Consider the following 24,803-nt stretch of genomic DNA (forward strand, 5'->3'; position numbering starts at 1 on the left):
GCAATGCTGGGGGTCTCTGCTGAAACCCTTTCCTTTTACACATGAAGGAAGGGGTTCGAAGCAAGTGTACCTTAGAGTAGAGGCAGGATTTGAACCCTTGAAGGCTCCTTCCCACCTCCAATCATTTGGTCAACTCATGGTTACTAAGGGCTTACTGTGTGATGAGTGTCTGGTGGCAAACCAAACAGGGAAGCGCTCTGTTCTCACAGCGCTCGCATTCTAGTTGGTAAATAAAACAAATTAAAATTCAACAAAGAAGTAAGTAATTTTAGGTGGCGAAAGAGGTTCTAAAGCAAATAAAATACACCGACACGCTAGAGCGACGGTGGTGAAGTGGGGGCGCTGCTGTTTGGGGATGGCCTATTTGTGCTGGCATCTCTGGGGTCCCCAAGGACCTCCCAAGCCGGTAGTGTGCTGGAGTTGGCTCCTGCTGGCTTGCAAGAGCCAATTGTTAAATTTTCAGGAATTTGGCAAGCGAGACGTTAAACACAGCCATTATTAAAAATTAAATTATATAAACTTGCACAGCCATTATTAAAAATTAAGTTATTTAAACTTTCTGCTAAATGAATTCTATTAAGAACAAAGGTAATCATCAAAACCCATCATCTCCTAATTCTTTTACGACATGGTAAACTCTTGAGGTCACTGAACTCTATTGTATCTACCAGAGCGGAAAATAAACACTATGCTCCCAGTTCCTCAAGTGGTGGCTCGAGACTGGTTATAGTGGAAATATTTATATTATGAAATGTGGCAACTACCACTTGTCGGGGCTTTCGTTTTTTGAAGAGCTGATCATGCACCAGGGAGCAGCACAGCAGGACCCCCAGCATTAAGGCAGGCCCTGTTTGTGGCAGCCTGTGCTCTTCCCGTGAGAGGGTGTGGCGGGGCAGCCCAACTCTCCTGGGGATGTGTGTGGGGATGGTGCTTCCTGCCACGTAGTCATGAGCTTTCCTCTTCCCTTTTTAAGGCCTCCACCGTGAGGAAGCGAGTCCGGGATCTCTAAACAGATCCGTCTCTTCCTGCAAGAGAACTCTCTTCCACACTATTTATCAAGGGTCTGTAAGATGGTGATTCATGCATGTATTTATTTTTGATAAATTAAATCCTACCGTGAATATCCAGAGGAGGCAAAAATCTAAAGACACCCTAGAGAGAATCTCTTTATAAATGTGTACGGTCACTTCGGAATTCCTCTAGACTGCCACATGTTAGGTTTCCTTCCTTCAAGGACATAACTGTTCTGCTAGCAGATGAGATAAGTTATTATTTCCACGACTGCTAATGATAACAGTGGTGCCATTTAATAGTACTACATGTCAGGCACTGGACAGTTATATTACTTCTAAAATCCACTCCAGCCCAGCCGGGCGTGGCTCAGCGGTTGAGCGTCGACCTAGGATCCAGGAGACTGAGGTTCGATTCCGGGTCAGGGCACATGCCCGGGTTGCGGGCTCGATCCCCAATGACTCTCTCATCATTGGTGTTTCTATCTCTCTCTCCCTCTGCTGCCCTTTCTCTGAAATCAATAAAGATGTATAAAAAATTTAAAAAATATAAAATAAAATCCACTCCAACCCATTTTACACATGAGAATATTGAGTTCAGCGGTTCAATAACTTGACTAAGACCAGGCTGCCCTTCTGAGAGGTCCCCAGAAGAATTTTCCCTCTTGCACTGCAGCCCTGGGACTCTCCTGACACCTGCAGGATTCTGTGGCACTATGGGCTCCCCATCTCTGGTGGCTTTGGTGGACTGTGACTGCTGAGCTTAGTGCCAGGATCCCCCTCCCACCACCAGAGCAGGGTGAACCAGATGCACCCGGAATGCAGGCGAGTGACCCAGGCCTGGCTAGTTAGCAGCTTCGCATCCTAAAGAAGTGGTGCGAAAGTTTGGATGCCGGTGAAATGTTACAGGAGCTCCGTGGCAGCAAGATCTAGAATTAGCTCCTATGAGAACCCCTGTGTTGTCTACTACCCGATCTCTAGTGATTCTGGCCAGCTGGATTTTCCAGCCGTCCTAGGGATACTGTGAGCAACAAAAAAATCCTTCCAATGCATGCCTTTTCTGCCTCAGTGAGCTAGGATCTCCATCTGTTGCTTGCAACCATGATTTCTGACCGGGACAACTTCTCATGTGCTGCTCAGTATATCAACCCCAAATATTTACTGAACATTTTCATGCTAGGGAATGACTTCTTAAGCACTCAGTTAAATTTGCACATAGGAATATTAATCCTCTCTTCCTTTGCACAGCTCTAGCTAACATGTAAAAATAGAATTTGCTATACTAAAATATCAATCTATAGACGACCACAGATTTACCCAGACCCAGTCGGTCCCTGCTTTCAGGAGCATATGCCCCTTCAAATCCCACCCCTGATTCAGAGAAGTGCCTTGGCTCGCCCCACAGACCCCAAGCAAGTTCCTCTCAGGAACAGCTGGCCAGCCACTTGGACTCATTGTTTCCCTGAGGGAGGAGAAAAGAGGGCAGCTGGACTTCTGCATGCAGACGCTGCCAGCCCCTAAGTCACCCCTCTGGGCAGCTGGCCCATCACCTCAGGCTTTCTCCCTCCTCTGTGCTCCTCCCTGTGCCCCTCCAGCCATCAGGGCCAGCTGGATTCTGGAGCAGCCAGAGGATGTCAAAATGATAGAATTTTATAGTCTCTTCTTTCTGCCTGAAACTTCTCTCTTCACCCTCTAAATCCTGCATGGCTCAGTTTAAAGGTCACTTCCTCAGGGAAGTACTCCCTAACCACCCCTCCGACATGTTCCAGCCCTGCGACACCCACTCTACACTTGTCCTTTAGGGCTCCTGCTGTGCAATTGGTTGTTTAATGACTGTCTCCCAAGCTATATCCTAGCCTCTGCATGGGCAGGGATTGTGTATGTTCACTCCTATGTCCGTCTTAGGTATCTAACACAGCACACAGTGTGTGCTCAATAAATTCTAGTCATGTTAATAAGTGAGTGAATTTATGGTGGCTCAGTGAATGTCGAATAAATACTGTTTAGACATGAGTCTCTGGAACAGGTACCTCTTTTAGAACCACAGTTCCTGGTGCCCAAATTGGCAAGTGGGGGCCAAAAACGTGGGATCCCTCTGGGCACAATAGCTGCTTCTCCCTTGTAGGTTTTTTAGATTGTTCACTTCCTACAGGATTGGACTTATTGTTTAATAGCAGGTGTTGCTTAGAGAGAAGTTTCGTAGATCATGTCCTTGTGCCAGGGAAACTGAGGCTCCAACAGCTCCCACCACTAGCAGTACCAGCACTGGGTGAGACAAGACAAGCTCACTTTCAGTACAGAGCCCTTTTCAGTGTCTCACCCCTACGAGGGGCCAAGTCCAGAGCACTTAAAGCAGGGCTCCCAAAGAGGAGGGCACCCAGACCAGGAAGGAATTAAAAATGTTTATTAACTATATTAACTAATCACAAGACCTGGCCTCTCTCCGCAGCCTCTTCCAGCTGCCTTTCTCTCTCTCTGGCTGACTTCTGTCCAAGCAGCACCAGGCAGGGGCCCTCTCCTGGGCTGGGCATGGATCTGTGCCCCAGCGACTTCTCCGAAGCTGCCCCCACTTTCAAAACCACCTTCCCTCCCCCACATGCTACCCGAATCTCCAAGCTACACTATGTCTAGAGTCAGAATAGGGCTGCAACTTCATTCTTGAAAGACTTTGGCCAAAACATTAAAACCCCAAACCTCAGTTTCCCCACATTAAATAATTCCCTATTTGCAGACCTCACCAGATTTTTGAGAGGCTCAAGCAAGACGGATCTATGATCTCACTTTTCAAACTGTCAACTAGTGTAGCAAATTCTAATAATAATAACAACTTTATCATTATTTTTCTGTTTCCCTCAGGGTCTTGCTGTCAACCCAGAGCCACCAGCTGATCTTTCCCAGGGCCCATTCTCCCCACCCAACCTCATGACACCATTCAACCCTGTGATCACATCCACCCAGAAACCCTCTCTTCCTTTAACTTCCCAGATGTGTTCTCTCTGGGCTCTCCTCCTCCGTCTCAGATCACTCCCTCTCCCAGTTAGGACCTGGACCAAGTGGCAACTCCATGCTTTTTCCCTGCCATTCACATCTGCCAAGGTCACATGGTTTCAGAGAAGAACCACAGGAAGCACATGTCTAACACCCAACTCCCTAGCGAATGCTTGCATGGGGTTTCCTGGGTGCTCAGAAACGTGAGCACTAAGCCTCCGATCTCCACCTTGCTGCCATCAACACCTCTCCTTTATAAGACACTACCTGGCAATAAAAATAGTGTAATGAGCCCAGGAGCTCAAGTCAGGGCAAGTCCCACAACTGGGTCTGGATGGCATGCGGCCGAGTTCTGTGGCCTCCACTCCGTGCTTGGGCAAGCTGAACAGATCAGCTCTTTGGCTGGAGATCTAGATGATATATTTTTACTTCCTTTTTTTTTTTTTTAGAACTGAAGGACTTATTAAAATTATTTTTATTATTTTGAGGGGCTTTATTGAATTTATTGGGGTGACATTGGTTAATAAAATTATATAGGTTTCAGGTGTACAATTCTATAACACATCATCTGTATATATTGTATTGTGTTCACTACCCCAAGTCAAGTCTCCTTCCATCACCACTTACCCCTCCTTACCCTCTTCTACCTCCCCCCAGCTCTCTTCCTCTCTGGTAATCACCATCTGTTGCCTGTGTCTATGAGGGTTTTTTCCGTTGTTTGTTTTTGCTTAATCCTTTCACCTTTTTCACCCAGCTCCACAACCCTGAATTTAAGGATTGAGTATACTAAATGATGACCCCTGTACTTTCAGTCCATGCACCAAATCTACACTACTCTTTGACTTCCCAAACTAAGCCACCTGGACTCCCCCTCTTGGGAATGAAAGGAAAGCTCCCGTCAGCAGCCCTTTCAGCCTAGGCTAGAGATGAGGTCCCTTGCCCCAGATGTGACAGTCATTAAAGATGCAAGCTCAAGCAAGGGGCCTCCAGAGCCACACTGACCCACCAGAGTGGGTAAGTAAGGAGTGCTATGGTCCTGAGCAACGGTGCCCTTTGGCTCCAGTGGCTCACAGTGAAGGAGGGAAGACTCAATGACACCCAACAGAATAAAACTGGGGCCGTGTGTTGGAGAATGCCCAAGGGGCTGGGGGGGACCTAATTCATGGGGGCAGGATGAAGACTGACTTCACAGAGTCGATGACAATGAAGCTGGGTCTTGAAGGATGAGGAAGAATCTGCAGCTGGGTTTAGGGAGGAGGTGGGAAGGGCATTTCAAGCAGAGGGAGCAGCAGGGGAAAAGCCCAGAGGCATAAAACCTGGAGAGGGTTTCAAGAATTACAGTAGTTCCCTGAGGCGGGAGCAGAAATTCTAAGGAGTGAGGTGATGAGAGTGATGAGAAGTTTAGAGAACAGCTCATTCAGGACCTTGAATGTCACCTAACGGAATATAGGCTTTATCTTGAGGTCAGAGGGAAGGCTTGGAAAGACGGAAAACCCAATCGGTTTGATGCCTGGGAAGAAGACAGGTGACAAGATGTACTAGAAGACGTAAGACTGGAGTGGAGAATGGGGAAGGCAGAGAGCGGGGGTCTGGGCTTGAGAGGGGTGCATCTCAACTAAGCAGGAACAGTGGGGATGGAAGTGAAAGAACTATTTGAAAAGTTGGTAGGATTAACTGAACTAAGTCATAGATTTGATGACTTAGCTGCAGGAGAGCTAGGTAGGGGGATGACTCCCAGACAGAGGGACCATGTGTGCAAAGATACAGAGACTTGAAAAGGCATTGCCATGCTTGAGTAAAGGGGAACCACCGTACCAAAGCCTAGGCTGTGTGATGGGATTCACTTAGATAAATGGGGACCTATATCAGGGAGTTATTAACAAAACTATGTGGTCAACTGGATTACTGTTCCCAAGTATCATTCCCTGCCAAGAGGCAGAGTTTATACCTGTGCCCCTTTGATTTTGGACTTGGTCAAGTGACTGGCTTTGACCAGTGGAATGTGGGTAAATGTGCCAGTGTGCCAGTTCAGAGGGGAGGCTTTAAGAGGTACCACATCACTTCCTTCTTCCTCCAGCTCTCACCACAAAAATAACATGTACCAGACAGAGGTAGCTCCTTCAGCCTGGGTCCTGGGATGAGAAGACAAATGGAGCAGATCTTTCCGTCTGTCTGGAACCTGGAGCAGAGCACAGAAACCATGCAGCTGCCCTATAGCTGTCATGTAATGTGAACAATGAATAAACCTCTGCGGTCATACGTTAAGACTTGGAGGTTGTTTGTTATGCAGTATAGCTATGCCAAGAGCTAACTGATACATACTATATATGTGAGATAGGGAAGCAGATGGTGAAGAACCTTACACGTTGTGATTAATTGTGCATGTGGAGAGTCAACAGAGAATTCTGTAGTTGGATTCTCTCATCTTCATTCATTCACATCTAGTCTCAGAGGTGGAGACATCCATCCTTCTTTCAAAGCCAGCCCTCCCCAATCCCTCCCGCTCCTCTAGCACCTTGCTCTATTGGTCATCTCATCCCTCTCCTGCACGGAATCCTTTCCCCAAGCCCATATCTCACTTGTCTTTTCCATCTTAAAATTATTTCCTTCATCTTATCTTCCTACAGCTATAGCTCAATCTTTCTCCTAACCTTCCCACACTTCTGGAAAGAGTTGAAAATATTCACCATCTCCACTTTTCTCTCTCTCATCTATCAGCAGTCTAGCTTGCCTGCCCCACATTCCACCAAAACTGCTATCAGTATATATTTTAGTAATCTCCAAATTGTCCAATGCATTTTCCAGTCTTTATCTTCCTAGGCTGCTCCACACCATTCAGCATGGAACTAAATTCATTATCTCCCCACCTCAAACATTCCTCTTTACTTATTCTCTCTGCTAGTGGTTCCACTATTTATTCAGTGACCCGTGGCAGAATGCCAACACGAGATAAAGAATTCTGTTCCAGACTTGCAGAGTTTGTAGAGCCTTGAGACATCCAAGGAGAGACATGCCCAAATGGCAGTTAAACATGTGAGTTGAGGGCCCTAAAACAGAGATCTGAGCTGAAGATAAAGATGATTGTTTGAGAGGTAGCATTTAAAGCCACGAGTCTGGATAAACTTGCCTAGTTTACATAGTACAAATACCAGGTCCTTATATCTCAGGTAATACATAGAGAGCGTTCCTGAGCCAGAAATTCCTATTTCTAAGGTCACAGTTCCAACCATCATTTGACTCATTTCCTCCTGGGTCATGGCTCCTATCGGCCTCTACACCATCATCTTATTTCATATTCAGGCCCCTGCTCATGTTGTCTTCTCCAGCAACTCTTAAAATCCTATCATAAAATAAAAGGTATAGATAGATACCACTGCCCAGTCAAAATAAAAAAAGACTGACAACATCAATTCTTGTTAAGGATGTGGAATAATCACAAGTTTAATACATTGCTATGGAATGTAAAATGGTACACCCAGTGACCCAACAATTTTACTCCTAGGAGAAAACAAATGTCCACAAAAGAATTCTATAAGAAATAACAGCCCAAACTAAGAGTAACCCAAATGTCCATTAACAAGTGAGTAAGCAAATTATGGTACATCCATACAACGGAAGATTACTCAGCAATCAAAAGGAATCAACTACTCATACACCCAACAACACAGATGAATTTGAAAGACACTCTGTCCAGTGAAACGAGCCAGACATGAAAGAGACATAGGTCATGATTCCATTTATGTGAAGTCCAAGAACAGGCAAAATTAATCATTGGTGAGAAAATCAGAAAGTGGTTACCTGGAAGAGCGGAAGGAACATTAATTGAAAATGGGGACTTTCTAGGATGATGTAATACTTTATATCTTATTTTGGGTGGTAGTTACACGGGTGTAAACAACTATCAAAACTTGTTGAACAAAACACTGAAGACTTGTGGGTTTTATTGCATATAAATTATACGTTAAAAATTAGAAAAATAAAAAATATATATTTTTATTGATTTCAGAATGAGGAAGGGAGAGGGAGAGAGAAACATCAATGATGAGTCATTGATTGGCTGCCTTCTGTATGCTCCCTACTGGAGATCGAGCCCACAACCCTGGCATGTGCCCTCACCGGGAATCTAACCGGGACATCTGAGTTCATGGGTCGACGCTCAACCACTGAGCAACACCAGCCAGGCATAAAATACTGTTTAAAAAAACTTTTATTTATTGGTTGATTTGAGAGAGAGAGAGAGAGAGAGAGGAAGGTAGAGAAAGAGAGCCATCAATTTGTTGTTCCATTTCTTTATGCATTCACTGGTTGATTCTTGTATGTGCCCTGACGGGGGATCCAACCTGCAACCTTGGCATATGGGATGGCATGCTAACCAACTGAGTTACCCAGCCAGGGCAAAATACTTTTAAAGTATCTGTAAAATAAACACTAAAATGAAAATAAAGGGTAGAAAACATTCATTTCAAATACAATTATATTTATACTATGAATGCACCTAGATGAGCCCCCAGTCCTCCCACTTACTGCCGTCCCCCTTTCAGCTATTCACTCTGCACCCTTGTCCCCATCTTGATAACATCTGTCCATTAGCCGCTTTCTAGCCATCATGAGAGATGATTTAACGGAAAAGGCACACTCTTACAACCAGGCGGAACTGCCTTCAAACAGAGCTGCAGTTTAAGAGCTGGATGTCCATGAGTGAACCTTCACTTCCTCAGCGGTGAAATGGGTTCATGATATCTAACCCTACTCTGCAGGGCTGGGCTAAGATGGGGCAGTGTGTTGACTAGCTCCTGGGGAACCTAATTCTTTTTGACCTCAGCCTTTGAGACCAACTCATATATGAAGGTCCCCCTAAAGTCCTGGAAAAGCTCAGAGGATGAGACTCACTGGCTTCTTCTCCCAGAAGGGTAAGGAGGCAGCCCTGGGACCCTGGAGTTAGGGTCTAAGTGAACCGAGACTGAGAGCTACAGATCTGGCTGCTTAGAGCCGCAGCCGCCAGGGAAAGGTACCCCTGGCCTATGGGTTAAGAGATATGGTCTAGCTGCTGGAAGATCTTACCCAAATCACTTTGCATAACCCTTGACTCAGTTTCTCCAGGCTGGATCTGAGGAATTTGATTTCAAAAACAGCCTCTGGGGTCTTTTGGTGTATAGAAGAAATAAAGGCAGAACTGAACTGGTTCAGTTTGAAAGAGGGGACTTAAGAGCCCTGCCCCCTGGGCTCCCCTCCCCACCCTGTTCTCCTTGAACCAGGATCCTAGGGGCACAATTTGAAATTTCCTGTACCGGGTAAACCCTAGGGACTCTTTCCCTGTTTCCACTCTGCCTTATTCAGTCATTGAGCACCTGTTACTTGTAACAATAACTGAGATCTGCACTTGCTTCCCGTCTGGTTAGGGGAGGCAAGGGACACCCAGAGATAACTCCAAACAAGAGCTCTTAGCATAGACAAGAAGCACAGAAGTGCAAAAGTATAACCATCTTCCGTTACCCTCTCCCCCACCCTCCAAACACTTGGCATTGCCTTACTAGGAGACGACTTCCTTTTTTGGAGTTGTGGAAACTGAGGCTGTGCCTGGGAAGGGGCTCAGGCAGGCAGGGCTCCTCCCTGCCTCTCCGGCCCCAAGACACACCTATCTCCAGGTGCCGGAAGAAGGCAGCGAGGCCGCCAGGGAGCCAGGAGGTGGGCGCAGGACGAGCGGAGCCGCAGAAGGGCCGCCGCGGTCGGGGTTCCTTCCTGCGGGGAGAGGCGCGGGCCTCCTCCGCACGGGCTCCTCCCTCCGGCCCGAGGACTGGGGAACCAGGCGCTCTTCTTCCCCCCTCGCCTGACATTTTTTTCCACTTTACTGTTCCTTGGACGCCTTTCAAGACTTCGTGCACTCATTCTGTTTTGCTGTTTTTCTGCCATTTTCAAACGTGGGGTGGTGTCCCTCTCGGGTGAGACCGGGGTGGTTTGGAGAGTTGAAGGGGCCCTTTCGCCTCCCATCGCCCCGGTGCAGGAGGCCCTTTGCTGCCAAAGTTACAAAGTCTGAAACTTTCCGCATGCCGGGGTTTTGGCTCGGTGCGGGGCTCTGCGAGCTCACCGCTTCCCCAGCGCCCCCAAGCTCCGGAGTCCCTGCGCCCCGCACCTCCGCCCAGGCTCCACTTCCCATCCCGTCCTGGGCAACAGCCACGCTTCTTTCCAGCCCCAGAGACCGGGCGGACCCCTCACTGCCTTCGAGGCTTCCTCGGTGGTCCTACCCGTGCCCCCTGAGCCTCCCTTCCGCGCCCCCCCACCCCCGCGGCAGACCCGGCGGGAGACCTCCGCCCGCAGCCCCCAGGCCCCAGCCTGGAAGGCTCGGCACCCGCAGCCGCGGGGACCGGCTGAGCACGGGGATGGGGTCCGATGTGGAAGGCGGCGACCAGAACAAAAGCGGGGACACAGTCAGGGCAGAAACCGGGCAGGGTCGGAGCGGTGGCCCTTCTCCTGTCCCCACTCCCCCGGCGCCCCAGCCCGAAGCCCCGCAGCCTGACCCCGCTCACGGCCTCCGGGGGTTCGGGCGGCGCCCTGCGGGACCCACCTGATCCGCAGAAGCTGGGCGCGCTCGGGGGTGCACCGCGCCTGGTCTCCCGGCCTCGGCGGCGCCCGGGCTGTCGGAGCAGCTGCCGCGCCGCCCTCGCCGAGCCGATGGGCTGTGCCGCCTGCGCTCCCGCGGGCGCCGGGCGCTCTCCTGGGGCAGCGGGCAGCGGGCAGCGGGCAGCGGGCAGCGCGGCGGCCGGGGCGCGGACGAGCGGCGAGCGCGCGGCTGCTGACGGCGCAGTCCCGGCCGGCGCCGCCCGAGGCTATTTATGCAAAGCGGTCCCGCCCCGGACACGGGCAGCGGCGGGCGACCACGCTAGGGCTCGAGTGCCCGGGTGCGCGCCTGGTCGCCCCGAGGCAGATGGGGTGTTTGTTTCATGTCACTCAGGCAGAAAAAAGCCTGAAACGGGGGGGGGGGGGCGGGGGTAAGGAAAGAAAGAAAGAAAGAAAAAAAATCCTGGGCCTCTGCCACCTCGGGCCTGCACATGGTTGGGGGGGCAGGAGTGCGCCGGCGGGCGGGGTGGGGTCCGTCACCCGGCTCCGCGAGGACGGCCTCTGCGCCCGGGCGCGGCGGCGCGGTGCGCGGAGAGCCGGGGAGTCCGCGCCACCATTGTTCGCCGGGGAGGAAGCGCGCAGACGGAGGCGGCGGCGCGCGGCGGGCCGGAGCCGCACTTTCGCGAGGCCCCCAAGTCTTGAGCTGCGGAAGTTGAGGGGCTTTTCGGCGCCTAGCGCGGGTCCTGCCAGGGCTTGTTCACAGACTTCGTGATCTCTGAGCCCAGAGTTTCCCAAACGGGGCTCTCCTCACCCCCTGGGGTTCCCCACTAGAATTGTTTAGAAGGGAACGGCGACAACAACCATCTATTTCGGCGTGTGCGTCTGCGCCCAGCATGACAGCGATTCGCTTCGGCCGAGCTGGTGTTGGCACGTCCGGCTACTCTCACGTAGCTGGTAAGGACAACGGTCATCTCAGTCCCAGCCTTGGGCTCAGGACCCTCTGTTCACGGGTGGAAGTGAAAAACGTCCTTTTGCCAGGATCATTCCCACTGAACATCAATTTCGGAGACTAGGAGATTAGCTTCTTAAATATTTTAGTGCATTGAAACTGTAATTTGTCACCGTGAAAAGTGACAGAACATGGGCCTGATTAATAACGTCCGGTAAGCCCTGGCCGGTGTGGCTCAGTGGTCAGAGCGTTGGCCCGCCCACGGTAGGTCGTGGTTGATTCCAGGCATGCGCCTGGGTTGCAGGTGCAGGAGGCAACCAGTCCACGATGTATCTCTCTCATGAGCATCATGTTTCTCTCTCTCTTTCTCTCTCCCTCCCTTCCACTCTCTCTGAAAAGCAGTGGAAAAAATATCCTCAGGTGAGGATAAAAAAATAAAAAATAATGTCAAGTAAGAAACGCCCAAACCTATAAGAATTTTTATGAGTTTATTCGAGCCAAACTGAGGACACGTGCTGGGAAGCAAACTCACAACAGATTGAGAAAATCCTCCGGAAAATGGCAGTTTTGCACCTTATTTTATACGGTGTAAAGGGGTTACATGAAATTCACTGGTGATAAATTAGCAAAGGGGGGAAATCTCTGGGATTGGATAAAAGTGAAACAAATAGACACATACTTCTTTTACATAGGTGGGTATAGGATAGTTAAAGGTTAACAAGTAACATGATAATAACAATGAGGGGATTTGTGGTCTCTGCTGTGGTGCAGTGGTTGTGCTTTGAGGGGTAGGGCTGGGGGGTGGAGAAGTAAATTACTTTGATATTCCAAAGTTACTGTTATTAGGTATATTATCATAGATGAAAACAAACAAACAAAAGACAACGGGCAGGCTCAGTTAAGGTAAAGTCTGACTATTGTTAGGGAAAAATACTGGCCTAGGACATGACTACCCACCAAGAACTGCTTTTAGTTGTAACATTTTAATTTGAGACCATCCTTAGTGGCTACTTTAGGTCTCTGCGTTTATAAGGCTGCCATGCAGGCCTCCCCTGAGCTTGTCAGGTTTAATATGCGGCCCCTTTCTCGTCCACACTAATTTTAATCTTTTCATGCTAAGGAGAAAAGAAAAGGCCTGATTGAATATTTGAAGGATGCACAGAGGCCCGAGGGACCCAGATGTCATTTTGGGGCCTGGGAGAGTGAAGTTTCCTGATGGGTCCAGTGGAGTAAAGTGGTGGGAGAACTGAATCGTCAGGCCCACATAGCGCCTCAGGAATGAGGAACTCCATAGCAGTGAGCAGAATGGGTCCTTTGCTAGAGCATAAATTGTGCCTTTATTGTCTTTGGTGAACACACTTGTAATAGTTTATTAGTAGTGAGTATCCCAGTAAATATACACTGAGTGATGTTATACTACGTGCATTATTTCCATTTCTCATCTCACTTGAGAATGCATTTGAGAACACATTGTTTAAATGGCTCGACACATCAAACTGAATTATAAATGAGTTGTGTGGGTTTTTTTAAGAAAACAGTGACTGAAAGTAGTTCAAATGATGTCACTCATCATGATCAAAATAAAATATGATGACTCAGGAAACATAAAACATGAAAAAACATTACTCTGCTCCCATTGAATCTGACACCAGTATCTTTTTAAAAAGAATGTTTTTTTTTTTTTTAAAGAATAGTTTATTGATTTTTAGAGAGAGAAGAAGGGAGAGGGAGCAAGAGAGAAACATAAATCAGCTGCCTCCTGCTCATACCCTAGCCAGTGATCCAGCTGGCAATGCGGACATGTGCCCTGGTCTGGAATCAAACTAGCAGCCCTTTGGTGCACAGGATAAACACCAAACCAACTGAGCCACACAGGCCACAGCTGATGTCAGGGTCTTGATTTCAGCAACACATGATCAGTCACATTAATTTGATGTTGTTAGTTTGGATTTTATTGGTTTTGTGGCTATGTTTGTATGAGAAGATTTGTTTTGGTTGGCTTATAGAACTATGAATGTGAGGGCTTCATGCTTAATTTTAGGCTTATACCTATTTCAGTAACAATAAAATAAAAGTAATTTAAGTCAAACACTGGGTCTGGACTTTTTTGTTTTGTTTTGAGAGGAGCCATGTAGTTGTCAAAATCTAACTAGCAGTTCTACTGACTGAGTGAGCTAGAAAACATCTTACCGATGATATATATTGGGTTTGGTGTCAGTAGTTAAAGGTTTAAGGCCTTAGATGAGTTGATCTCTTCTGAGACTCATTTGCCTATAAAGCAAAATGGGTATAAGATGACTAGTTTGTGGGAAAAGTAAAATCAGAGTGAGATAACTCATGGTGAAAGACTGGAGCCTGCAGGAGCGTGAGGCTGAATATTCGGGAAGGGGAAAGGCGGGTCAGTAAACACAGCTAGCTCTCCCCACTGGGCAGGCTTTGCTCCTAGCGCGTCACACATGCCTGAGCTGAGCTTAGTCCTCAGCACACCTTATGTCCAGGAAAGAAAACCAAGGCATGCCAACCTAAGTAACTTTGTTTACTGTCTCTCTAGGCATGGCCAAAGTGCTCCAGAGCCTGAAGACCTTCCTTCCTGTACCTCCTTCATTCTTTTAACAAATATTTATTAGGATCCTGTTATCTGTCAGCCCTGTTCCCCAAGCTGAGGACACAAAGACAAACAAGCGACACAGCAACATAGCCCTGGAGGATCCCGCCGCCCAGACATGAAACCAAGAACGGCTGTCGGTGGAAGTGGAGTTCTTGTGATGTCTCTAGGAAAAGAATATCCTGAGACTTGCCTGGGAGGATGGGTAATATTTATTTGGTTGGAAATAAACCCCTGGATTTCCAATGTCCCATTTCCCTCCGTCCCACCATGGAAAAAGTCCAACTGTGTCTCCGGCAGGGCCAGAATTAAGGCCACTGCCCGTAGCTTCTGCTCCATATTATGATACAGTCCAGCATCCTGCATGTGGAGTCCGAACAGCCGTGGGCCGCGTGGCTGCTAAGGCTACATGGCTATGGAGAGAAAGTGTGCCAACACATGCGCTAGTGTGGGTCAAGGAGAGAGACAGAGAGAGAGAGAACACTCTTCGGGGATTTTAACCAGAATTCTTCAAACTAACCAAGTAACTTTCCAATATTCCACTTGCTTCTGATAGGGTCCACCCCTTAGCCAATCCTTTGTTCCCCAGGCTAGACTGGTGGGAAAGCACCTCCCCTGCACCACCCTGACTTCCACTCTGCGTGTGCCTATCTCCCCCTTTCCCCCCACTGCAATCCAGTACCAGGTGGGGGAAGGGAGGGGCGTTAATCCCCTCGAGGAACAACGCTGTGTGAAGCTGCAGCTTCTGGTGAAGCTCCCCAGGTGACCATGCTTACAAAGTCTGACTTCCCTTTGCTCTCTCCCTTTATTAATATTAACTAATTACGACAATAACAGAACCACTTAATTAATGACTTCAGGACAATGGATCAGGGCTCTGAGGGAGAAATGCAGGGTGCAGAGGGCCTTGAGATGGGCAGAGGAGTTTACTAGGTGAAGGGGTGGGGGAGAGTGACCCAAGCAGAGTCATGTGCAAAGGTCTTGGTGGAAGAAAACACCCCGTGTGTGTGTGTGTGTGTGTGTGTGTGTGTGTGTGTGCGCGTGTGGCGGGTGGGGTGGGGTGGCTAGAAAGCTTCAACATCATAAAAATAGCAATTCTGCTCAAATCAACCTAAAAATTCAAAACAAAGACCAACATAATTTTTGTGGAACTTGATGAGCTGCTCCTAAAATTCATATGGAAGAGCAAAGGGCCAAATTTAAGCAAGACAGATTTGACAAAGCAGAGAGAGGAGACTGAACATTTGCTCACCAGCTATCAAGATGTACCATGAGCTCTAACAATGAATCTGCAGCATAGTGTTGGTGCTCAGATGGATGATCAGGCCAATGGAACAGAATATGGTGCCTAGAAAGAGCCCCACACCTGGGTGGAAAGTCTGGGTCAGACAGAGGTGGGACTGCAGATCAGAACAGACTGTTCAGCAGGTGTTGCTGGACCCCAAGGAACTGTGCAAACAGAAACTTGTACAAGAATGTTCATAGGATCACTATGTACAATAGCCAAAAATGGGACCAACCCAAATGTTCATGAACTGATGAGTGGATAAGCAAATGTGATACATCCACACAATGGAATATTATTTGGCATAAAAAGGAATGAAATACTGACACATTGACACATGCTACAACATGGATGAACCTTGAAAAAGCTATGCTAAGTGAAAGATGCCAGACACAAAAGACCATATATGATATGATTTGATTCACATGAAATACCCCAAATAGACAAATTCATAGAGACAGGAAATGGATAAGTAGTTGCCAGGGGCTGGGGCTGCTTAATGTGTCTTTCTTCCTCAGATTCTCCTTGTCAGAAACACTGAAGTGAGGTGACTTCTGGCAGGCAGGGTTTGGAAGGCAAATCTAGAAGGTTCTTGGCAGGGAAAATTGCCTCCTTGAGGCCTTGGGAAGAGAAGTGTCAACAAACGTGGGCTGGGGTGGGGGTAGGGGTGTCAAAGTTCCCAGAGATTACTGAGCGCTTCCCACAGAAATACCAGATCAGGGAAATTTGAGACCTGCCTCTAGTCACATCCCTCAATTTACAGATGAGGAAGTGAGATTCAGGTGGGGGGTGGGGGGGTGGGGTGAGTTTCTCAAAATCACAAACTAAAAATTTTCCAAGCTTGGTTTCATTCATTCTCAACTCTTCCACGTGCTCTTTAGTCCTAGCCAGGTCAGGAAACTCCCAGGTCCAGAGCGAGAAGGGGTTTTAAAGTAGCTACTAGAAATGGTAGAGTTAGTCAGGAAAAGCAGAAGGTGAGAGCAAGAGCTGAGTCTTGGAGGAAGCAGGGATGAGCGGAGGGCGCCTGGGAGGAGGCAGCAGGCAGGGGGAGCTGCTGATGCAAGGGCAGGGGGCCAGGCAGGCGAGGCCCACGCTGGAGGGCCGTGGCCACCACCCCTGGCTTGAGGGGCCAAGCTGGGGTCAGAGCAGAGAGGTTCTGAAGGGGAAGGCCAGGGATTGGCATTCTGTCCTTGTTACAAAAGGACCCTCCTTCTGGAGGATGGGGGGAGGGGAGGGCAGCAACGACGCAGGTTGTGTTTGAAGGGATTACTCCTGCTCCTGCCTCTGAGAACAGACACCACAGGAACGGGAAGTCTGCGGATGAAAAGGAATTAATTCTGTGGAAAGTGGCCTCACAGGGTGACCTGATTACAAATTCCTACATAGGCAGGTCATGGTGGGCAGGCACACCCAGGGCCATGTAACTTCTTTAGTAGATTTATCGTTGCCTTAACAAGCACTGTCCCTGCCTTGCTTTCGCTCACCTTCACATAATCTTCCTTAGTTCCCTCCTTAATTTCCAATGCATAAAAGAAACCGCCAACTGTCATTCTCCGGAGCATTTGAGACCTTGCTTCCTGGCAGTTTGGCTCAAATAAAATCTTATAAAAATTCTTTACAGGTTTGGACATTTTTATGTCCACAAGTCAAAGGGAAGGAAATAAAGTAAGGAGGGAAAGAAGGAGAGTGAGAGGCAGGCAGAAGGAAAGAAGGAAGGGAGGAAAGGCTTTCTGATTTGGGACTGGCATCAGAGAATTGCTTTCCTTCCAGCTGGACCGTAAATAAGATGGGAGGAATTGACAAGCCCAGGAGACAGGAAGCTGACTTGGCTCTTTAGAGGCCCATCAACTTCTCTGTCCTTTATTGAACCAAGAGAATGCTGTTAAAATCATTTCCAGGGAATATCTTATCTTTTTACTTAATTTTGCACTTGGAAGTCATTTGTTTTCTAATGATATTAAATCCCACTTCTGTCATTTACATATATCTCATTTGAAAAGGAAGAAATGGGGAAAGTCAAGTATTTTAATGCTGTTGGATTCATTTTTAAAAAACTATCAGTGCTCCCAGGGCCAAAGAATTCTACCAGCTGAAATAAAATTTCATCTACCCAACCAAACTTACATTCCAGCAGTTTAAAAAGTATTCTCCTTCCAACCTTTCAAAAAAGTCCTAAAGATAATTCACTTGGGTGGAGGAGAGGAGTTGAGGAATGCCTTTGGTATAATCTGCCTTCAGTGTAATCTGTTTTTCACGTTTGGGATTCTAGTTCCATTAGAATGTCTTATCTGTTTTTCAAATTAAATACAAAAGTAAAATAAAAACACAACTTTAAAAAGCTACTGTGTTGGGTCTTTTCAAGAGTGCAAATGCTAACTTCTGGGCAGCAGATATAAAATTTATCGTGGAACAAGCCAGGGATCAGCCTGGGCTCTAGTTCTGTTCTTGTGATTCCAAAAAAATCTCTGAGCCTCAGTTATCTTATCTTTAAAATGGGCGTAATTATGTTTACCTCTCAGGGATTTGTAAGAATTAAAAAATGAGATGTGTGTCCTTGAAAAAGGGGCTCTAAATACAATAGACACTAAATAAATGTGAGCCCCTATCATCAATTATGTAAAGAGATTCTTGGAATTCTTCAGTCACCAAACTCAGCAGGAAGGGGGTTCCCCCCACAATCATGCTGTTCCTTCTGCTCCTAGTTAACCCCTCCGCATCCCGCAGTTCTCAGCCCAGGCACAACCTGGCTTTTTGCTCTCTTACTTCTTGCCACTCTTCCCTGCCCCCTGGGCTCCAGCCACACTGTCCTTCAGAAAAGCCAAGTACAATCCAAACAGGAGCCTCTGCACCTTGTTCTGTCTGCCTGGGAGGCTCCCCATCCCCCTGGCCCCACCCCTCACCCACAGTCACTTTTTTACTTATGGTAAGCATGTACTTCTTAGATATTTTTTATTCAAAGCAAAACAAAAAAACTTCCTTAAGATAGTGTATTAAAACCTGTCTCCTGGTCTTATCAGGGTGATCACTTCACAAGGTACATAAATGTCTAATCACTATGTTGTACACCTGAAACTAATGTCATATTGTATGTCGACTGTAATTGAAAATAAAAGTAAAAGTAAAAATCTGTCTCCTGGCTTATGATCTAAGGGGCTGTCAAAATAAAAGATAAAAAAAAATAAAAAATACATGTGCTAGGAGCCTGCTTGGAGGCCCTGTGCCTGGGTCTGTGTCCCCCATCAGGCGGTCTCATAGCTCGCTGAAGCTTCATCTTCTCTGTTACCACCCGTTTGCCCAGAAGCGTCCACACCTGGCTCTCTGGAGGCATCCCACATGCAAGCCTCATGTTGCCCCATTTCTGAAGGCAGATGGCACAACCTGGAGGACCCCAGAGTTATCAGTGGCAGCCCCAGCAAAGAGAGAAAGTCCTGAGTTCTAACAAAGCTGGGCCCCCATCGTGGCTTGACCATTACTAGCTGAGGCAACTGGGCAAGATGCTGCCCCTTTCAGAACCTCGGTCTCTTTATTTGTATAATGAGGCATCCTCCCTGGCAGGATCCCGTGGGATGAGGTGTGTGAGTCACCTGGCAGATGTGACAACTGTGATCATTATCAGGACACCGAGGAATGAACCTCAAATCGGGGAAATGTCAGGAATCCGAAGAGGCGATTAGGAAGACACTGGGGGTCGGTGGGCAATCTTGGGCTATCTCCAATCTTAACTGTAGGCAACAACCAACTTCTGGTACCCAAGGACCCAGTCCTGTGTCTCTCTTTGCACAGAAGGTGGGGGACAGCTTCCATCCTGAATGCTCACTGTAGCGGCTGGTCTCTCCCCACACTGTACACTGCTCATGCTGGGGCCCTGGACAAAACCGAACCGCTGCCTTGACCATGGTCACTTCTACAGGATGTCAATGCTTTTGTCCATCCTATAGTTGATGATAACCACAACTTTTCCCCTGTGATGCAGGCACAGCTCACTGAGTGCCCGCTATATGCCAGACTCTATGCCCGAGATGCAAGTTCACGTGCCTTGCATGCAGTGGGTGGGCGATCTGCACCTCTTTTTTTTGCCCTTGGGCCCAGTTTCTTTTTTTAGGGTAGGAACTGAGCCAGGACTACCCGAGACCCCACCGAGTGTCCAACTTTGTGCTCTGAACTTGACAAGCAGCATTTTGTGGCAGTTCTCTGGCTGACTCCGCTTCTTCAGCCCAGTCAAACCAGACTTGAGTCCTGGCTTGACTGAGTGTTTGCACTGGCGCTCTCCCTGGAAGACACTCTGCTGCCATCTTGCTGTGTGACCTGTGTAAGTCCTTTCCCTGGGCTTCAGATACTCCATCCCGACAGCGACCCAGCAGAGTGGGAGGGTCTTCCCAGGCCCTCTCTGCTCTGCTCTCTTGCCAATGGGGCATCTATGAGTCAGCACAATGCCTTCTCTGAGCTTGCCAGGCATTATTACTAGGTATGTGATCTTGAGCAATTGATGTCACGTCTCTGTGCCCCAGCTGCTGAGAGTAATAATTTACTAAAGGATTTAGAACAGAGCCTGGCATGAAGTAGGCACTATATGTGAGGGGTTAGTCTCATCACTACCACCACCACCAGCATCACCACCACCATCATCATTGCCATCACCACCATAATTATCACCACCACTATCATCTTCACCACCATCATCTTCATCATCCAGCCCCCTCAGGCTGTTGGTTGATGTGGCTGGTGTGGGGAAAACTGCTCAGAACAGGATAGATAGACATCTGGATACAGCCCTTGCTCAAGCAACTTTCTGCATCTTCCCCTAGCTTCAATCTTTTCTTTCTAAAGTAAGGGGACTGGGCTTGATAGTTAGGTCAAGGGGTCTACCTTATGGCCAAAGACTAGACCCTTTCCTTGTATGTCTAGCTTTCTAACCGAATTCTTCAAACTTTGGGTTCCAGGACAGACTTCACCCTTTTCTTCTAGGAGGTCATCAGTGTCCAGCCCTGTCCTCAGCTAAAGGTATATCTGGACAAAAGAAAAAGAGCTGGAGCAATGCAAGGGAAGAAAGAAATCCAGCTCCACAAGATTTTCAAGTTGAATTTCTTACAAATGTAACACAGCGTTGTAGCCACCCACTCCCTGAGAAAGATAGGAGACAGACAGGGAAGGAGAGTAGAGGAGGGGCTAGAACGGGAGGAGAGAGCAGGAAGGGGAGAAAGGATGTGGGAGGGGCCGCAGGAAGAGGCCACCAAGGCCAGACTCTAGAAACAACACCTTCCATCACCTCTTATGAGAAATCTAACTGTGTGGCTAATTATATCTCAATAAAGCTGGGGGGAAAACCCAAAACTGGGTGTGTGCCTGCAGGGCAGTTTATATATTCATTGTCTACTTGTGTGTGTGTGTGTGTGTGTGTGTGTACAGTTACATATGTGACTGTTTTTGTGGCTGTGTGTATGCTTGAGTGTGTATCTATGTGGGTGTGGATGTGTTTGAATGTGTGTCTCTGTGTCCATGTATAGACAGTGCCTGGCACATATTAGGTGTTCAATCAATTTGTATGTGCATATGCTTGAGTGAACTGTATAGTCAGGCATGGGTGAGGCTGAATGTGCGTTCCTGTATGTTTATCTGAATGTGCCTGTTTGTGCCTTGTGGTGGGGGTGAAGCACAGATGCATATTTGTGTCTGGGTGTGTGTTGTAAGTACATTTCCCCACACATAGGTCTGAGGGAGCATTTGAAGTGTGAGTGCATGTTTCAGTATGTGGGTGCGTGTGCATATGTGCATTCGTGAGCTTGTCTGCCTCTGGTGTGTGCTGTGAGGGTGTGTGTGTATGTGTGCATGCATGTGTACTGTGAGGGTGTGTGTTTACAGGCACCTGCATGTGCAGGGAGCCTGGTAGCCCTGGGTTTATTTCCCTTCCTCAAGTCAGGAAATGCTTGTGGTATGATTTGTATGATTGGTCAGTTCCCCTTTCACTTTAATGGGCCACTAGGGCCCCTGGCAGCCTCTTAGCAGTTCCCACCCACCTAGTTAATGCTGTTTCCTTTGTAGGAACCAGAAGGGTGAGTTTGCAAGAGCTCGACTAAACAGGCCCTGTTGCCCGGGGGAGGAAACACCAGGTCTCCTGTGCACTCCTGGTTCCCTGCTGGGTAGCAGGGCAAGATCCCTTCCCAGCCGCGTGAGCCTCAGTACCTGTAGCAACAATGGGCAGGGCAAGAGATCTGGAGACAGACACCCTGGGTTCAAATGTTGCTCCTACTAGGAGCCTTTGGACAGGTAGCTGAAACTCTCAGAGCCTCCACTTCCTCACTGGTAAAATGGGATGCCTCTGTTAAGTTTGACTCTCCCCGTGATGTGAGTAAGCTTGAAATGAGACCTTGAACACGTGCAGTTACCCTGAGAGCAGTAGAGGCCTGAGGGTTTTAGACAGGGCCCTCCTCATTCCAGATCATCAGAGTCACCTTCCAGTTCATGTCATGACAGAATGACTCCTCTCCACCTTGTTGAGACATCCCCTCTCCACCTGGATGTTTCTGCATACTCCAGCAGGCCCCCACATGCTCTCCTCACCACCCCTAAGCAACTCAGAATGCTGGTGTTTTAGGATCTCCAAGAGACATATTTAGAAATGACTGTTGCATCAACCATCCACGGTGGTCTTATCAATAGCCCGAAGGGGACCAGAGTGGCACAGGATCCTTAGAACAGAAAGGCAAGCTTCTCTTTTTTTTTAAATCCTTGCCCAAGGGTATTTTTTCCATTGCTTTTCAGAGAGAGTGGAAGGGAGAGAGAGAGAAAAAAACATTGATGTGAGAGAGACACATTGATTGGTTGCCCCCCACAGGCACCCTGACCGGGACTGGGGATCCAGCCTGCAACCGAGGCATGTACCCTTGGCCAAAATCTAACCTGGGACCCTTCGGTCAGGGGACCAATGCTCTAACCACTGAGCCAAATGGGCTAGGGCAGAAAGGCAAGTCTCTGAGAGTCAAGAGAACCCTCCTGGAGAAGCTGGGGTTCTCCTCTTGGGCACCCTGCCTGCCTCCCCACTTATCACCTTTCACATATAAACATACACACACTTCGGACCCGGGGTTTAATCCACCCACCGTGTGCCCTGCCCCAGCCCTGCTCCAGGGCTTCTGGTCTCTCTGAACAGGAGGAAGAGGGCACAGCTAGGGAGGTTGTCGGGGGAAGTAGACCTTTGGAAGGAAATGGGTTTGTGGAGCACCTGTGCCCAGGTGGCAAGTGCAGGCTCCTGAGCCACAGACATTGATTCCACCCCAGTCTTCGGGGCTCCAGGAATCTGCATTGCAACAGGTGTGGAAGCAGAATACTGGCCCCCCTAACAACATCCACTTTCTAACCCCAGAACCTGTGAGTGTGTTAAGTCACATGGCAAACAGAATATTGGGGCAATACAGCGATTTTTAACAAGCATGCCACAAGAATTTATAAAACATGCAATGCCTGACTATTTAGTCAGGGGCACTGACCTCTTTTCCCTTAGATCATCAAATAAAAAAATGACAACAGCCAACACAACAATAACCATCCAGTGTGAATGACCTGTCTTGAACCATAAATATCCAGATCATGTAATAGAGTTGTATCTTATCGATTATGTCGCATAATAAGGATGCATCTGATTGGTTAATCCTTGGTACCAGAAATCAGTTTATATAAATATAGGTACCTGATTTTTTAAAAAAATCACTTTGGAGAAAAAGGGTAAGTTATTACTATTATTATTATTTTTGATAAATCAATAAAAATTATACTTATTTCATTTTTGTCAGATTGACAAAAAATGTATTTTTTGGGTGTCCCACAGAATTTTAGTAATTAGTTTATGTGCCATAAGATGAAACAGGATGAAAATCACTGGGGTAGTGAATAGACAGTTAAGGTTGCTAACCAGCGGGCCTTAGAAATAAAATATAGAAAATTCTGGATTACCTGAGTGAACCCAAGACAAGAGTCTTTAAAACTGGAAGACAGAGGCAGAAGAGGAGTCCAAGAAGGACGCAGAGGTTGAGATGAGGCAATGCAAGGACTCAGCCCCTCCTCCCCAGCTTTGAGGGTGGGAAGAGACCACAAGTCAAGGGATGCCGGCAGCCTCTGGAGTCGGAAAAGGCAAGGAAACAGATTGTCCCGGTAAAACCTCTGGAGAGCAACACAGTCCTGCCAACTCCTTGATTTTAGCACAAGAAGCTATGTGTGTCAGACTTTGGACCTCAGAACTATAAGATAATAAATGTGTTTTAAGTCACTAAGAGTTTGGTAACTATTTCAGCAGTGGCAGGAATGTGAGCCCCAAGGGCTCTGACGATTCTGGTACAGTGGCCTGGTAAGAGCCAGGCTCCCCTGTCCCGACTCACTAGCCCAGGCAGAGGCAGGATTGGGGAAAGAGGCCTCTGGTTTGAAAAGTCACTGCACCAGGGGCCCTGGATGGACCTTGGTACATCCCAGAAGTACTTGTGTCCTAGTAGGGCACTGTCCCCAGCAGCTAATGCTGGTAGGTATTGATCACAACATTGCCCTGAGGATTCAAGGGGTACAGCGATGAATAAGAAGGGCCCCAGCTTTTGAGGATCTTATAAATAGGAGGAGAGATAGGTGTTGTGAACAAGTTGGGAATCAAAACCTTTAATACCCAGAGTAATGAAGTCCTAATGGCAGAATATCAGGTAGCGGCACTGAACGCTCAAGCGAACCTCCCTGGTCTTCCCATTAACCACTTGGCCTGCCCTAGGGCAGGACATCTGGGGTCCCCCCTGCCCTTATCACTGGGCAGCTACATGACCTGGGCAAGCTGCTTCCCTTCCCAGGCTTGGATTCCCCACATATTAAGTGGGCTTCTCCCTCTTTCCATCTTCTCTCTTCTGCCCAGAGACCTAGGGGACAGTTATTCATCCACAGTCGTCTCTAGGCACCTGCAACGTGCTGACCTGCAGCTGGAGTTGCCACACCCACGTTTTCAATTATTCCTCAAAAAACCCTAAAGCACTTAAGGGAAATGAGCTAGACGCAGAAGACAAATATTGCGTGATTCCACTTACATGAGGTACCCGGAGGAGTCAAGTTCATAGAGACAGGAGGTTCAACGGTGGCTGCCAGGGGGTGAAGGGAGGGGAAGTGGGAGATATAATTTAATGGGTTCAGAGTTTTAGTTTGGGAAGACGAAAAAGTTCTGGAGACGGATGCTGCTGACGGTTGTGCAGCAATGTGAATGTACTAATGTCAATAAGTTGTACACTTAAAAAGGGTTAAAATGGTAAATTTTGTTACATATATTTTACTACAATAAAAAATTTTCATAGCCTAAAACAAAGATGATTCACCCTGTTTTACAGATGAGGAAGCTGAACTCAAGGAGATTAATGGACTTGCCCAACATCACATAGCCAGAGAATCGCAGAG

At 47.9% G+C, this 24,803-nt stretch overlaps 1 protein-coding gene across 1 annotated transcript in view; it reads right to left on the bottom strand.

The window, feature by feature from the left end:
* GGTA1 (glycoprotein alpha-galactosyltransferase 1 (inactive)) overlaps positions 1–10,848 on the bottom strand; it is a 50,465-nt gene extending 39,617 nt beyond the window's left edge. The window contains exon 1 of the mRNA XM_081150577.1: positions 10,561–10,848. The gene's annotated coding sequence lies outside the window, so the exon portion shown is untranslated. The remainder of the gene's footprint in view (positions 1–10,560) is intronic.
* Positions 10,849–24,803: the final 13,955 nt, after the last annotated feature.

This window comes from Miniopterus schreibersii (assembly GCF_964146895.1).
Source record: "Miniopterus schreibersii genome assembly, chromosome: 11".
Taxonomy (NCBI): Eukaryota; Metazoa; Chordata; class Mammalia; order Chiroptera; family Miniopteridae; genus Miniopterus; species Miniopterus schreibersii.